The sequence below is a fragment of the Furipterus horrens genome, unplaced genomic scaffold, assembly GCF_987537825.1.
Source record: "Furipterus horrens unplaced genomic scaffold, mFurHor1.1.pri manual_scaffold_2, whole genome shotgun sequence".
Lineage (NCBI taxonomy): Eukaryota > Metazoa > Chordata > Mammalia > Chiroptera > Furipteridae > Furipterus > Furipterus horrens.
Window position 1 is genome coordinate 48,955,016 of NW_028327172.1, and position 15,682 is coordinate 48,970,697.

Sequence of the window (15,682 nt, forward strand, 5' to 3'; positions counted from 1 at the left end):
GGAAATAGATAAAGTGCTACTACCAGTCATTGTTCTACAATAAAACTCTACTTAGATGGATTTGTTGGGTTTTGGTTTCAGTCTTTTTATTTTTAATCTTTTATTTTTCTGTATTCTCCAAATTTTCTATGAAAATCATGTATCACTTTCATAATAAAAGAAATATACATGTATTTTTAAAACAAACAATAGGTGTTGAATGAAGACACTCAAATTGGAAGAGTAATTAACTCTCTGACAATATTTTAGCACACTGGACCCTGGTTATCAACTCCTGGGGAAAAAAACTCTATTTCAGTGATTATGGAAAATCCTAGGAAATGCCCACAGAATCTTGGAGCTAAAAGCACTTCTATAGGCCACTTAGTCCAAACTCTCAACTAATGGGCAATATCAATCAAACACTTTACCACTTACATATTGTTGTGCATTTATCTGTGGAGCTCATCTGATCCTCACAAGACTGCAATGGTACAGGACAGCTATGGTGTAATGGAAGAAGCATGAGTCAGAAGAAGCAGCTCAAGAGTCAGAAGTACCTGGCTTCAAATCATACCTTTGCTATACAGCCTCAGGCAATTCAATTAACTTCTGTTTTCTCTTCTGTATAGTAGAGGTACTCCCCTGGCTGGTTTGGCTCAGTGGATTGAGCGTCGGCCTGCGAGCTAAGTGTCGCTGGTTCGATCTTCCAGTCAGGGCACATCAGAGAAGGAAAACTCTGACTTCAAAAAACCTCCGCTGCCTTGCGGCATACCTCTTCAGGGGAAAGGCTAAGGGAGTAAACCCCGACAGAAAATCCGGAGCCGGAGTCCCTAAGGCGGTTTGACGTTGTAGTCAACACCGGCAACTCCTGCGGCGCACCTGAAGCCAAGCTGTATTGACTCCGTCTTTCCCTTGGACCCTTCAGCTGCGAAGAGAGGGGGGGTCTGCTGCATGGGCAACAGCAGACCCTCCATATCACCCTGCCCAGGCTCTGTAGCTTCAGCTTCACTGGAGAGGACACTCCAGCGTCATCGCAAGATGTCGATTCAACACGGGAGGAGACAGATACCGTGTCACTCCCGAGTTGGACTGCACAGCCATTCTCGGCGGTGCAGATAGACTCTTAAGAAGCTACACCATCGTCTCTCGAGACGGACGGCTGCCGACGATAGTAGAGGTAAAACAATACCTGTCCTAGATAACCTAGAGTGTTGTAGAAAGACTAAAGTGAGATAAAATCAGTGAAGGTACTTTGTACATTGTACAAAAGGCTCTTCAACATCAGGGTCTCTCCTTCCTCTCTGCTCTTACCACTCCCCACCTTGCATCTATCCTCTAATGTACTAAAACAGTCAAGGTTCCCCAAACATGCTCTCAAGCCCTCTCGCTTCCATAGGGCTCCATACTTTGCAGGAAGATCTTTCCTCCCCTCTCTTCCTGCCCCTCCCCCACTGTTCTTGATTAACCCCTGCTCATCTCTCAGAACCCAAGTTAGCTGTCCCCCATTCCAGGTGGAGTAGATGCCTTTTCTCTGTCTTCACATTGCACCAGCATGTATCTCCAGATGTCATTTTTGTCTCACTACAGTATTACTATCTATGGGCATCTCTCTTTCTCAACTGTGAACTTAAGGGTAGCGACCAGGTATGATTCATCTCTTTCTTCAGAGCCCATGACAATGCCCGATGCTTAATGTGTTTAGGAAATATACTTCAAATGAAAATTAAAACATTAGTTTTCATCTAATAGGCACATAAGACATTTATGCAAAATATAAGGCAGTCCTTCTCAACCTTGACTGACTATCGCAATTACCTAAATAGAGATCCCAAGAGATTTTGATTAAGTAGACTTGAGATAGAGCCCAAGCAATTTTTTAAAACATCTTCACAGATGGTTCCAATGTATGGCCAAAACGAAAAACCACTGCTATATGTAATTGTAGCCATAAAATTAAAATAATTGTACCTAACATCTATGTAGCTTAACATCTTACAATTCATTTTCACATATATTATTTAATTTTATCTTCACAACAACTCTGTGAGTTAGGTATTATTTCTTTTTTTTAATGAAAAATAAAGAGATAAATAAGTTAAATATCCAAGTAGATCTTTGCCCTATTAAAATTTAGTGCTCTCTCTTCTACATCTATCTCCTTCCCTATAAAGGGACAGCTAATACAGCAGCAATACAGAAAGTACTATGAGGACAAGTGTTCAAATGAGGAAGACATTAATCCCAGCTTTGTGGGAACCAGAGAAACAATAAAGAAAATCGGGCCTTGGAGATCTATGCAGGCAGATGAGGGTGGAAGCCATATATTTATCATTTATCATCCCAAAAGATTCAAAAGGCAGATTCCATAAAGAAGGAAAATGTTCTGGCCAGCCTCAGTTGGTACTTACACAGTCTGAAAAGGAAAAGGAAAGGGAGAGGGACATTGAAAAGGGATGGAAGTAGGAAATAGAAGAAAGCCCCATAAAGAATGAACTTCCCAATGCTGCATGCAAATTACCTCATCCTGACTCCATGAATAACAGCCAAGACATAATGGATTTTTTATAAGTAAGACACAGATCAAGTTTAGAGGATTAGTCAATACCAAACAAAATCGAATTAGTGAGGAATCAATGAACCTCCAGTTCTTTCTAGACTTATTACTACACTATTCCTAAAGTGGGGATAATCTGCAGGATCCTAACACATAGATCTCCCTATCTCAAAAGGCTAGAAGAATGGGCGAATAAAGCAAGTTACTCAGGAGATATATGGCTTAACACAAGAGCAGAAAAATATATTAATAAATTCATAATAGAAAAGAAAATGACTATTTAGGCACAAGTGACTCAGAATATTGGATAAAGTCTGATCTCTCAGCTTCAGAAGAAAAGTGTCATTTGTAAGCCTGCAATACCATGACTATCTGACATAGTTTTATCAGCAATTATTTTTTTGTAGACTTAGGTCAGGATTTTCTTAGAGGGAAGAGGCTAAAGAGATGAGGAAACATTCTAAAAAGATATTTCTAGTGCACCATAGTTTAGTTTGATAGAGTTTAAAAGGCAATATAATATAGTGACAAAAGTAAAAGTACTACATTTAAATTCAAAAAATGTAGTTTTTAGCCAATAGTCATTTGCTAATAATGTGCCTTTGAGCAAGCCAAGACTTCTATGATCCTCAATCTCTTAACTCTTGTAAATGGAAATGCCTATCTCACAGGACTGTTGTAAAAACTGAACAAAAACACCAGGGCAGATGTTAGTCTTTTCCCTGTAGGAAATATAAATGGAAATGCATGTAAATCTGTCTTCACCAATCTTTCTATGCACAAAAGGAGCGCACAGGCTAAATGACGAACAATTTTATTTTAACTCTCACAGCAATATACTTGCCAAACGTTCCTATATCCTCTAGTTGGAAAAATTGCAGCACCTGGGTAATGAATATAACGCATAACTGCTCATATCAGGTGGATATCAACTGAAATTGAAATCTGCCACTTCCTTTCAGCAAAGCCTTGAGCAAGTTCCCTTTGCCAGTCTGAGCCTCAATCTCTTTATCTATGAAAGAGAGGTACTAGCAATCACCTTACATGCTTATTTTAAAGACTGGAGAAAACATCTCACATAACGTCTGGTATATAACAGGTGTGCAATAACTATTGTTAATAAGTTTACTACTAGCTAACAACTAGCTAACCAATTATACTTTTAAAAGTTTTCTTTATATTCAATATTTTATTTCGTTGCTTCATAACCTTGTAAGCTGGTCATAGAAACTTTTACCATCCCCATTTTACAGGTAGAAGAAGAGGTACAGAGATAAAATTATCTCCATAAGGTCATGCAGTAATATAGAAACTAAAGTAAGTTCTCCTGGTTTCACTGTTTCCCCCTCCCCAAATTATATTAGTCTTTAGAAGTTAATACGACATTTATGAAACAGTATATTCTTTTGGGAACCTCAAACTTCTCTCTTTACTATCCAAAAAAAATGTTTTTTCCCTACTTTCTGGTTATGATTTAGAAAGAAAAAGGGAGAAAGGAAAATTCATTAAAACCAAATAGATAATTATCTAAGATTAGCAATTGCTGATTCTACCCAGGTTTTTGTTTTCATTTTCCCCAACAAAGCCACCAACCTCTTAATTAAAAATTCTTAAAAGTCTGCTTATCAGAATGATGCTTGTTTGATAAAATTATTCCTAAATTGAGGTGAAAGAGAAAGACAGCTTTCTCCCATCTTTGAGTCTACATCATTTTTTTACCCCTCATTTCATCCCTTCACTTCAGGACTTATCACACCATGTTGTGATATCTTTAACTACTTAAAGACTTGAATACATATATCTGAACATGCTGTCCCAGCATGGGGCCTGGCACATGGTAGGGAAGGATTCAATAAATGTCTATAAATAAATGGATAAACAAATCAAGCCAATCTCAAAGAGGGAAGTTGGGAAAGAAGAAAACTGGATATTGTATCTTAGGGCTAATAAGAAAGTGAAAGAAAAAATATATCTTAAGAACTTCATAAGGAAGAAACACCTTTGTGTAGTCAAATAGGCCCTTGTATGGCTGTAAGTATCACTAAAGAAAGACAAAACCACAGGAGAGCCGGAAGTGACAGTTTCAAGTTAAAAGGCTCAAAAGTTAGGGTACATACTTAGACTTGCAAATTCCTAAGAAACAATCCTGGCCTAGGATAGTTCAACAGCAGTTTTCAGGTCTTGACTAGAACAAAAGCTCAAAAACCCTGCAGGTTTGGTGGTGATAGACAGATATAAAATGGAGGGAAAAGCTCAGTCTAAAATAAATCTCAGAAAAATGTTAGAATCAACTTGGATTTTAATATTAAAGCATGGTTCCTCTTCATTCTGAAAACTGTTCTTGAATAAAACCCCAATGTAGCAGCTGGCAGAAATGGGACTAAATCATCTTATTCATGCAACAAATATCTAAGTCCTTGCATATACTCATTATTCTAGACACTGAAATTAAAGCAGTGAACAAAACAGACACAATTCTCTGCTCTCATGAAGCTTTCAATCTAGTGCCAAAAAACAGACAACAGACAGGTGGAATGGAATGGAATGTCAGGCAGTAAGTACTCTGAAAAAGGAGGGAGAGAGAGAGGGAGCTGGCAAGGAGCTGATCTTATGAAAAGCAGATCTTCTTAACCCAGCGGTTTTCAAAATATAGCAAGTATCAGACTCACCTGGAGGCTTTGTTAAAGCTGAGGTTTTAGGGCCCCAACCCGAGTTTTTCATCGGCAGGTCTGGGATGGAACAAATAATCTGCAATTCTAACAAATTCCCAGATCATATTGATGCTGCTGGTAGAGGGGCAACACTTAAGAGATCATTGTTATAACCCAAAGGATTAGGTATCCTCTATCTTCTGGGCCTCGACTTGCTTCTTCACTCATACATTCATTCATTTCTAACACTTCCTCAGTGCAAGGAACTTGTTAGACACTAAAACTAAACAGATCCTGCCCTCAAGAAATTCACAGGCTAATGGAAAAGACAGGCACAAACTCACATAATTGCAATAGTGCTATAGAGGGCTATAAGAGTGGTATGTACAGGAACTGGAGAATGAAGAATCAACTCATTCTATGGACGTAATAGGAGGGCAGACTAAGGGATTGCTGCTTCCCAGAGGCCCAACAAGCACTTCTCCATGGGCAGGTAGAAGGTGGGAGGCCAGCACTCCAGGGAGAAAGTACAGCACAAGCAAAAGCAGAGATGAGCAAGAATATGGCAGGGCAGTTATAGAATGGGAGGTTGCAAAGGTAGGCAGCAGGCAGATCTCTGAAAACATATCTTATTCAGGCTTGAGTTTGAAAATTTATCTTGAGGCAATGACTCGTCTGGGGTAAGAAAAAAGGATGTAATGAGTTTTGTTTTACAAAGGTCTCTCTGGATAGAGTGTCCTCCTTTCAGAAAGCACTGCCTCCTCTAAGCCCAGCACAGGGCCTCATAACATGTACTTAGTACATGTCTAGTGAATTGAATTGAATGGAACAAGCTTTTTATCAAGTGCCGTCTCAATGGATGAGAGGCAGGTCACCACCTTGCCTTCAGGACTCACTGTGGCCAGAACAAGACTTGTAAAACAGGTCCAGCAGCCTCAGTTATTGCACACTACTCCCTGTGCAGCTGGAATCCCCCAGAGATTAGAACAGGCCCTCACCTTCTGCTTGTTTACCTCGCCCACTAGACTTTGAGCTCTTTGAAGACAGGGGATATCTTAATAGATAGACTCTGAATCCCCATAGCCCTAGCTCTCCAGACTCCAGTAATGCAGGATCAATGAATGACCGAATAAGCAAATAAACCAGATAAACCCAAAAGGTTAGACAGAGAAGCACATGGATAAGCTTCAGGGAATGTTTCAGGATCCCTATTCTCAAAACCCTTTTTGAGAAGTCATGTTTCTAGCTGAAGTGAGGTGGATTTCACCTGCATCTGATGGAGAATTTCCCAGACAGAAACAACAAACGTTACAGGTACCGTAATAAATCCTACAAGCCCTGAGGGCTCCGATGAGAAGTCAGACCTGCCTGCAAGGAGTTTGGGAGTCGATACCAGCCAAGATTTCAAAGTGGGGAGAAGCAGGGATTTTTCAGTGGTCTTGAAAGCTGAGGAGGTGCTTGATCCCTTCCTGTTTCTAGGGCATTAAAACAAACTCCTGGAACTTGGAGACTGGAAGTGACCTGCTGAAGGTCACACGGGAAGGAGGTGAAGTCACAAGGTAAGATCAATGAGGCATCTGGGTGCTGTGGGCTCGTTTTCTCCCCACAAAGTTGAGAGAGCCCAAAGACACAGTAGGCAAAATTAAAGATTTTTCTCAGGAGCAATTCTGAAAGGCTAAACTAATGAATTTGAATTTTTATTGGTAACCATAGTACCAACCTTTCCCTTCACCTTTCACAGTACCGGGGGGAAAGGAATAAGACAGTTATCCGAGGAATTTAACAAGCACAACCACTCTGCTCCCAACACCCACGAACACACACAAGTTCACAAGTATTCTTCCCAAAACAGTCCCACCAATGTTTGCTGTTAAAATATTCATGGCAGGAGAGGCTATAATAACCGTGCCTTTGAAATGAAATTAATGATCATAAAATAATTCTCCTCTCCCTCTTGGCTTTAACGCCACAAGTTACCAAGTATTCCCGGTGTGGGGGAGGGGCTGCAGAAGTCAGGCTCCATCTAGTTGCATTTTTCAAGGAGTTGATCCCTACAGGTGATTCCCCGGGCCCGGACAGGGGTGGTTTTTCCATGCAGAACAAATCGGATGCCGCTTTGCTAGGCTTCCCGATCGCGGGCCAAGGTGAGCGCAGGAGGACCGCGAAGTTCGGGAGGGAGTCGCTCCTACACCCAAACCTGTCGAGTGTCCCGGCCCCTCCCCCGTCCCTACTGCCTACCAGGGCCCCCGGGTCCCCCAGCGTCTGAGACCCGCAACCGCGCGGGTGAGTGCACAGGGGGCCTTTGTTGGTCCGACAGGAACCACCAAACTCGCTGGGCGACGGCCCCGCCTCATCTCACCTGGCGCCCTGGCACCCGCCGCGGGGAATGAATGGGCCCAGGCCCCCCACCTCGCGCCGCCCCCTCCCCTGCACCCCAGCCCAGCAGCCCCAGACGCCAGGAGTACAGGCGGGAGGCCGGCGCTCACCTTCCGCGCTCGCTCGGCTCGATTCGGCTTCTCCTCCTCCTCCACCCCGGTGGCGGCGGCCGAGCCCGGGAGTGAGAGCGCGAGTGTGCGCGAGGGGCCGCTTCACTTTCTCCCCGCCGCCGCTGCGCGCTCTGCGCCTCCCTCACCCTCCTCGGCCCCGGCCGGAGTCCCCCTCAGGACAGGGAGGGGGCGGGAAGGAGCTAGGCGACGCGGGTGTAGGGCTGCCGTGGGGGGCGGGGATGTGAGCAGGCTCGGGAGGCCTCTGGGGCAGGCGGTGGGGAGACCGAGAGTTCTTTGAGGGGATCTTGAGAGCGGGGAGCTAGGTGAAAGAGGGGCTGAGAGAATGAGGGAAGCGTCGGTGGAATAGAAAGGCAGAGCCAGTGAGGGAGGCGGCGGGGAGGCGAGATGGAGAGCTGAGAGGGAGGGCGTGTGCTGTGCTGCTGGCACCTTGGGCTCCAGCTGCAGCCGCGGCCCCCGCCCGCAGTCGCGCTATTGTACGCCGCGGAGCTTGGCCGGACAGCCAGTCCCATCGGCCCCCAACCCCCTCCCGGGCGAGGGAGCGGCGCCAGAGGAGTCCTGCCCGCCCCGCCTCCCGCAGGTGGGAGGGGGCGGGGAGGCCTGTACAGACCTACGTGAGCGCCACCAACCCAGGCTAGGGGGAAGGCTAGCGCCTGGGTTACGTCATCTGCGCATGACGCCAAAGGCTAGGGAATCACCCGGCAGCCGCATGACGTCATTGCTCTCCCATCTTTCCTCTTGGCTTTCACTCTCCTGCTGCAGTCTCTTTTGACTCGGCCTTCGTAGCAGGGGGGTTTTAGAGCGATTTCTGGCAACGTTAATTGTGTGGTCAGGATGGAAAAAGACTGCTAAGCCCCTGGTCCTCTTCAGGTTACAAAGCACCACCGCATCAGCTAGATTACAGAGAGCAGAATTTGAAAACCACCCCATCTGTGACTTAAGGGCCAGGCATTTATAATACCATTTGGAGTGGGTTTTGGGGGGAGGAGGGGAGCAAAGAAATAATAATGGAGATTTGAGCTATCGTGTACTGACATTGAGAAAACGGGCTTCTTTCCTCGTTCTTATTCTACCACCGAAACTCCGTTCAACCCAAACCTTTCCCCTGAGCTCAGATTCTGTATTTCCCAATGCCTTCTGGGCAACATCACTTACATCCTTAACTGTACCTGAAATTCCACATATCCAAACTGAAACATTACTGACTGGGGGTCTGGAATCAGATTTTCTGCCTTCAAATCCCAGCTGTACGAACGTTAGTGACAAGACCTTAACATTTCTAAGGCACAATTCCTCCGTCATAAGTAGTACCTGAGTATCCTTAACTTGGTCTCTCCAAGCCTCAGTTTTACCGTAATAATAGTGACTACAACTTAGCACACCTTAGGAATTTTGTCTGTACCTATTACCATTTTCCCCCAAAGGTGGGACTCATGTTACTTTCCAGCAGCCTGTATTCTTCCTCTCCACCACCATCAAACTAGTTACCAAATCCTATACAGTCTCCTAAATATTTCTCAAACCTTGCCCTCCTCTTCACTCACTACCATCACCTGGACAACCAGCAGCTTTCAGTCTCTCCAAATTCAATTCATTCCTACTGGTGACCAGGGTGGCCTTTTAAAACCACAAATCTGATGATGCCCTCCCCTGTTTAAACACTTTGGAAGGCTTTTGTTGCTTTCAGGATAAGGTTCAAACTCATTAACTTGATACTCTACAACCTTGGTGCTTACATCATCCATCCTAGCTTCACTCACACCTTTTATCTTTTGTTCCAGCTACACAAAATGCTACTTAATGTTTTTTGAACACAAATTTTTTTCTTGGCTCTGAGCCCTTCTCTCTTTATCTCACTAGCCAACACCTATTCATTCTGTAAAGCCCAGCTCAAATGTCATGTTCATTTATTCATTCAACTATTATTTAAGTTTTCTTGAGCCTTCACAATGTTGTAATCCTATAGTACTTCCATGTCTTTTATGGCATGTAGCACACTGTGTAGTAATTGTATTTGTGTATTTGACTCCCTGAGCTCCTTGAGAGCAAGTCCTATTCCTACTCATACTATCTCCAGTATCCAGAACAGTGCCTGACACATAGTTATAGAATCAGTGTTATAAAAATGTATCAAATAAATGCTAACATAGTGCTTACTATGTGCCAGACACTGTTCTAAGCACTATCTCCTTTAAGCCTCTAACAGCCTTTTGAAATAGACTGTTATCCCCCCATTTTATCAATGAGAACTGAGTCACAAAGGAGTTCCATAACTTAACCCAAGATCATAACTCAGTAAATTAATCCCAATCTAAACTGTTTTTGTGTGATCTCTGTGGTGGGTAGAATAATGGCCCCTAAAAATATTCACATGCTAATCCCCAGAACCTATGAATATGTTACCTTCCATGACAAAAGGGACATTGCAGGTGTGATAAAATTAAGGATATATATTTTTATAGGAACTAAAAAAGAATTTTGTGTATTGAGGTCAAGAGGATGCAAACAATATAAAAATCAAAAGCTTATCTGGCTTTAATTGGCTTTTCTCTTGTTGAATGGGGGTGGGATTTTATTTGTACATATTCTAAGTGTCCTAATATGCTCATGAAGTCTTTATACAAAGAGAAGTTGTGGGGCAAAGATTCCTTAAACAACCCATTGGGAGAACTCTTATCAGGATGGGAGAATGCTCAGTGCTGCCTACTTGTTCCCCTTCTGCATCATGTGTACTACAAAATAGACATTGCACGTGATGGTGAGCCCAGCAGTTAGTGAAAAGAAGCTCTGGAAGCCCACTCTGGCCTCTCAGCACTGGTCCAGGTTCTTCGTTATTTTGTCCACAGCCAGAAAGATTTTCTGATTTTCTAAAAATCCAGAGAACTCCTTTTCCATGAGTATTCTAAGGTTCTCCTTTGGTTTTTTTGTTTGTTTTAATTTTTCTTAATCCTCACCTGAGGATATGTTTATTGATTTTAGTGAGAGAAGAAGAAAAGAGAGAGGTAGTGAAGTATCAACGTGATTGATTGGTCGCCTCCCATATGCACCTTGACCAGTGATTGAATCACAACCTTGGTATGTTCCCTGACCGGGAACCAAACCCTTAGCCTTTTGGTATACAGGATAACACTCCAACCAAGTGAGTTGCCTGGCCAGGGCTCAGGTCCTCCTTTGTTAAGTAGCCTTTATTCCCAGCAAATTTGTGGAATGTGAACATTATGGTTTCCATGGTGTATTCCATTTGAAAGCGAATTTTGGTGAGGTTTTGGCTGGAGGCACAGCAGGATCATTGGCTGGGATGCTCGGCCAGTGCTAAATTAAGGATCTTGAGATGGGGAGGGTATTCTGAATTATCCAGGTGGATTCAATGTAATCACAATGATACTTAAAAGTGAAAAGGGAACTTCAGGCCAAGATGGAGGCGTAGACAGACATGCTGCGTCTCCCTCCACAACTAAGAAGGAATACAACTACCTCAAAACTAGAAATAACCAGAAGTTCCAGAAAATCAAACTGCATGGAAGTCCAGCAAACAAAGATATAAAGAAGAAATACTCATCCAGACAGGTAGGAGGGGCGGAGCCAGGGCAAAAATGATGCAATGTGGTGGCAGCAGCAGCAACGGCAGCGGCAGGCCAGCAGAAAGCGCAGTTGCACGTTTTAAAAAGTCAGGAGGGACACCTGGGGAGCATTCCCAGCTCCTCACTGGACCTCGCAGCCCACAGTCAAGTACTGGGGAAAATTAAGCCTCATTGCTTCTAACTGTGCAGACCAGTGGGGGTTGGGGTGAAGGCAGAAACTGCCAGTCTCAGTAGAGTCTGCTTGTTTAAAGGGCCCCCACAGTCCTAGAACGTCCGCAGACCCACCCACTCTGGCAACAATGGCCAGGGCAGCAGCTAGAGGGGCACCAGTTTGGTGCGGAAGTGGGAGAGGTACCTGGAAAAGGGGTGAGTGCTGGGCAGGCGGCATTGTTCCCTCTCGGACCCCTCCCCCACATACAGCGCCACAACATGGTGAAACAGGTCGCCCTGTACTGAGGAATCCCTAAGGCTCTGCCCCTTACAACATAACAGGAATGACAGACAACTCTATCTGGGATGCAGAGACAAACAAACACAGGAGCCTGTCAGAATGAGGAGACAGAGAAGTATGGCCCAAAAGGGGAAACGGATCAAGGTTCCAGTGGGAGAACTAAGCGACGAGGAGATAGCCAACCTCACAGATGAGGAGATAGACAACCTAACAGATGAAAAGTTCAGAACACTGGTGATAAAGATGCTCACAGGCTTGACAGATATGCTTGAGTACGGCAAACACATAAGAGAAGAAGTGAAGGCTATGCTAAGTGAAACGAAGGAAAATCCACACAAAACCAATGGTGGGGGGAAGGAAACGGGGGTTCAAATCAATGACTTGGAACATAACAAAGAAAAAAACAGTCAACCAGCGCAGAATGAGGAAGCAAGAATTGAAAAAAATGAGGAAAACTTCCCAAATTTTGCGAAGGAGTTGGACATACAGGTCTGGGAAGCACGGAGGGTCCCGGGCGAGCTGGACCCAGAGGGGACCACACCAGGACACATCATGACTGAGATGCCAAAGGTGAAAGATAAAGACAGAGTCCTGGGGGCAGCAAGAGAGAAACAGAGAGTTGCCTACAGGGGGTGCCTATGGACTATCAGCTGATTTCTCAGAGGACACTTTGCAGGCAGGCAGGGACTGGCAAGCAGTATTCAAGGTGATGAAAAGCAACCCACAACCAAGAATATTCTATCCAGCAAAGCTATCATTTGGAATGGAAGGGCATATGAAGTGCTTTCCAGACAAGGTGAAGCTAAAGTTCATCATCACCAAGCCATTATTATATGAAATGTCAAAGGGACTTAAGAAAAAGAAGATCAAAACTATGAACACTAAAATGACAACAAACTCACAACTATCAACAACTGAATCTAAAAAGTAAAAACAAAATCCAACTAAGCAAACCAGAATAGGAACAGAATCATAAGTGTAGGGATTATTTGGAGGGTTATCAGCTGGGAGGGGGGAGGGGGAGAAATAGGGAAATGGTGCAGGGACTAAGAAGCATAATTGGTTTGTACAAAATAGGGGAATGTTAAGAATAATATAGGAAAGGGTGAAGCTGAAGAACTTATATGCACGACCCATGGACATGAACTAAGGGGGGTGGGATTGCTGGATGGAAGAGGGGTACTGGGCAGAGGGGAGCAAAGGGGAAAAATATTGGAACTACTGTAACAACATAATCAATAAAATATACTTAGAATAAAAAATAAATAATTTAAAAAAATGAAAAGGGAAGCAGAAGAATTGAGGAAGAAGTAGGTTGGACCACAGAAGAGGTCAGATGTGAGTTATGATTCAATGTGAGATCTTTGAAGACAGAGGAAGAGAGCTACTAGCTAAGGAATAAAAAGAACTCCAGAAGCTAGAAAAGGCAAGAGAAAAGATCCTTCTCTGGAGACGCCAGAAGGAAACAGAGCTGTGTGAACACCTTGATTTTAGCCCTGGGACACCCATTAAAGACTTTTGAACTGCAGAACTGTAAAATAATGTGTACTTGGCTGAATAGGGGGATATGACCACTGAATACCCAGCAGGTAGGGAAACAGTGGAGGTAAAGAGGGTGATCAGAGGGTCTAGCTTTGGTGTAGGAAATAAAAGCCATCCCCACCTCCATGCACATATCCATATACCACCACAAATAAAGCAGGCCAAACCACAAAAAAACAAAATAATGAATTGTGTTGTTTTAAGCCATTAATATGGAATATTTGCTTGTGCCTTTGATCAGCCCAAAAGTCTGACTTATTACAGCAGCAATAAGAAACTAATGCAGTCTCAAATCAAGGGCAGCAACTCTATGCTAACAAGTAGGAGGTGGCTACTTGCTAGAGGTACAAGGTTCTCAGTTGCATCCACCCAAATGTCTCCATCCTAGACCTCAGGGTCCCACTCTCTGCCTATAGAAACCTTGACTTTAGCATAAGAAAACAGTCAAAGAATTTCTGCCACCCTAACAATTACATTCTCAACCTGATTTTCAGCTCTCCAGCTTCAAGAGAAGAGGGTTTTTTAAAAACTCTTCCACGAAGGTCTTCTTGATTTCATACCATGCCCTGAATTGATAAGTAGATAACCTGAGCCTGAAATTCTCTTCTAGGCATTTAAGATAGTTAACAAAATCTAGCCAATTCCATGGAACTATAATTAACATTACACCCATACCATTCAAGTGCGACAGCATGAATGATCGATGAGAGTGGTATCTCCCCCAAGGATGCAGAAACTTGTTCTTAAGTGGGGGAAAAAAAAACTTAGATATTACAATGGTTTCTGGCATCCAAAGGTCAACCCTATTTGACAAAATCTTACACCTTAGGATTTAATTTCTCTGGCTAGGGATATTTTATTTTTATTTATATTTATTGAGATATAATTAAAAGGTAACACTGATTAGTTTAGGTGTACAACATAATGATTTGATATATGTAAAAATGCAAAATGATTGCCACCATAAGTTTAGCTAACATCTATCACCACATATAGTTACAAATTCTTTTTCTTGTGATGAGAACTTTTAAGATCTATCCTTTAGCAACTTTCAAATATACAAAACAGTATTGTTAACTATGGTCACCATGCTGTATATTACATCCCCAAGATCTTATTTACCTTATAACTAGAAGTTTGTACCTTTTGACTACCTTCACACCTTTTTCCCACCAGTCCCTCCCACCCCATATATACACACAAACCTGGGATACTTTCATTTTAATTTTTCTCCTTAGAACAGTCATATTTTTTAAAAAAAAACACTAAGAATTCCTATGCTAGAGCTACCATGTAATCTAATGTGCTCCTTCCAGTTGTACTTCCAATCTATCGCAGGTGAAGAGCTTAGTTGTGTCAGCTCAGCCATATCAGGGGCTATCACTGTTCAACTTACGGCCAACAATAGAGTCCTTGTTGCCTCGGATCAGTGACTAATTCCATTGCAGAATCCCATCCTGAGATGTTCACTCTGGGGTAGCTTTTGGTACTTAAGTTTAGGTTTCCCAAAAAGCAAAGTCTGAGATAAATACGGGTGTGTAGCTTCTTTCTTTTGGGAAGTAATCCTAGGAAATAGTAATGAGACAAGAGAAAGGAAAAGTCAATGTAGAATGTGTTACTGAGGGTCTCAGTTCTGACAGAACTTCAGAGAAGCATACCGAATGCCTCCCAGAATAGATCTCCTGAAAGATCAGAGTTCTCATCTACTGGCTTCCATTCCTCATTGGATGAGGTATTCCCAAGGCTTTGCTTGCAAGTCTAGCAAGCAACTACAGATGTCAGAGAAAACCCTAGCACAGAATTAAAAAAAGATGTGAGATGTACACTTGAGGTGACACACTAGCAGCACGAGGAGAGCTGGAGCTGTCCACCACAATTGTGGCTGCAGCCAGAGGTGGGCTGAGGAAATGACAAAGAATACCAGAAATATCTGCTATCAAGCTGGTCCCATTTATAGGCTCACGTTATAAAACCAGCGTTAGTAGATAGGGCCAAACTTATTTTACAAAATATTTGAACCAATTTATACTCCCACTAACCAATGTATGAGAGTTCCAGTTATTTCACACCCCCATCAGTTCCCAGCGTTATCAATCTTTATTATTTTCGTCACTCTGGTGGTTATGCAGTGATACTGCATTATTGTAACGGGCATTTGTTTGATTACTAATGAGGCCGAAAACCTGTTTATAAGTTTCTTGGTCAATCAAATATTCTCTTTTGTGTGAAGTGTCTATTCAGATCTTTTGCTCCAATTTTTCAAATCAACTTTATTGAGGAATAATTTACATATAATAAAAATATACCTGTTTTAAGCGTTTAATTTGGTAAGTTATGACAAATGTATATCTTTTGTAAACACTATCACTCCCCTTTGCACCCAGGAAGTTCCCTTGTGCCTCTTTTGCAGTCAATCC

At 42.9% G+C, this 15,682-nt stretch overlaps 1 protein-coding gene across 3 annotated transcripts in view; it reads right to left on the bottom strand.

Annotated features, from left to right (window-relative positions):
* The window catches only part of PAK1 (p21 (RAC1) activated kinase 1), a 144,027-nt gene extending 135,899 nt beyond the window's left edge, over positions 1-8,128 (bottom strand). For 2 of the 3 annotated variants that reach the window (XM_090265704.1, XM_090265691.1), the window contains exon 1: positions 7,674-8,128. The gene's annotated coding sequence lies outside the window, so the exon portion shown is untranslated. Of the gene's footprint in view, positions 1-417; positions 483-7,673 lie in introns of all 3 variants that reach the window. The other variant, XM_090265692.1, reaches the window with a different exon arrangement.
* Between the last annotated feature and the right edge of the window lie 7,554 nt (positions 8,129-15,682).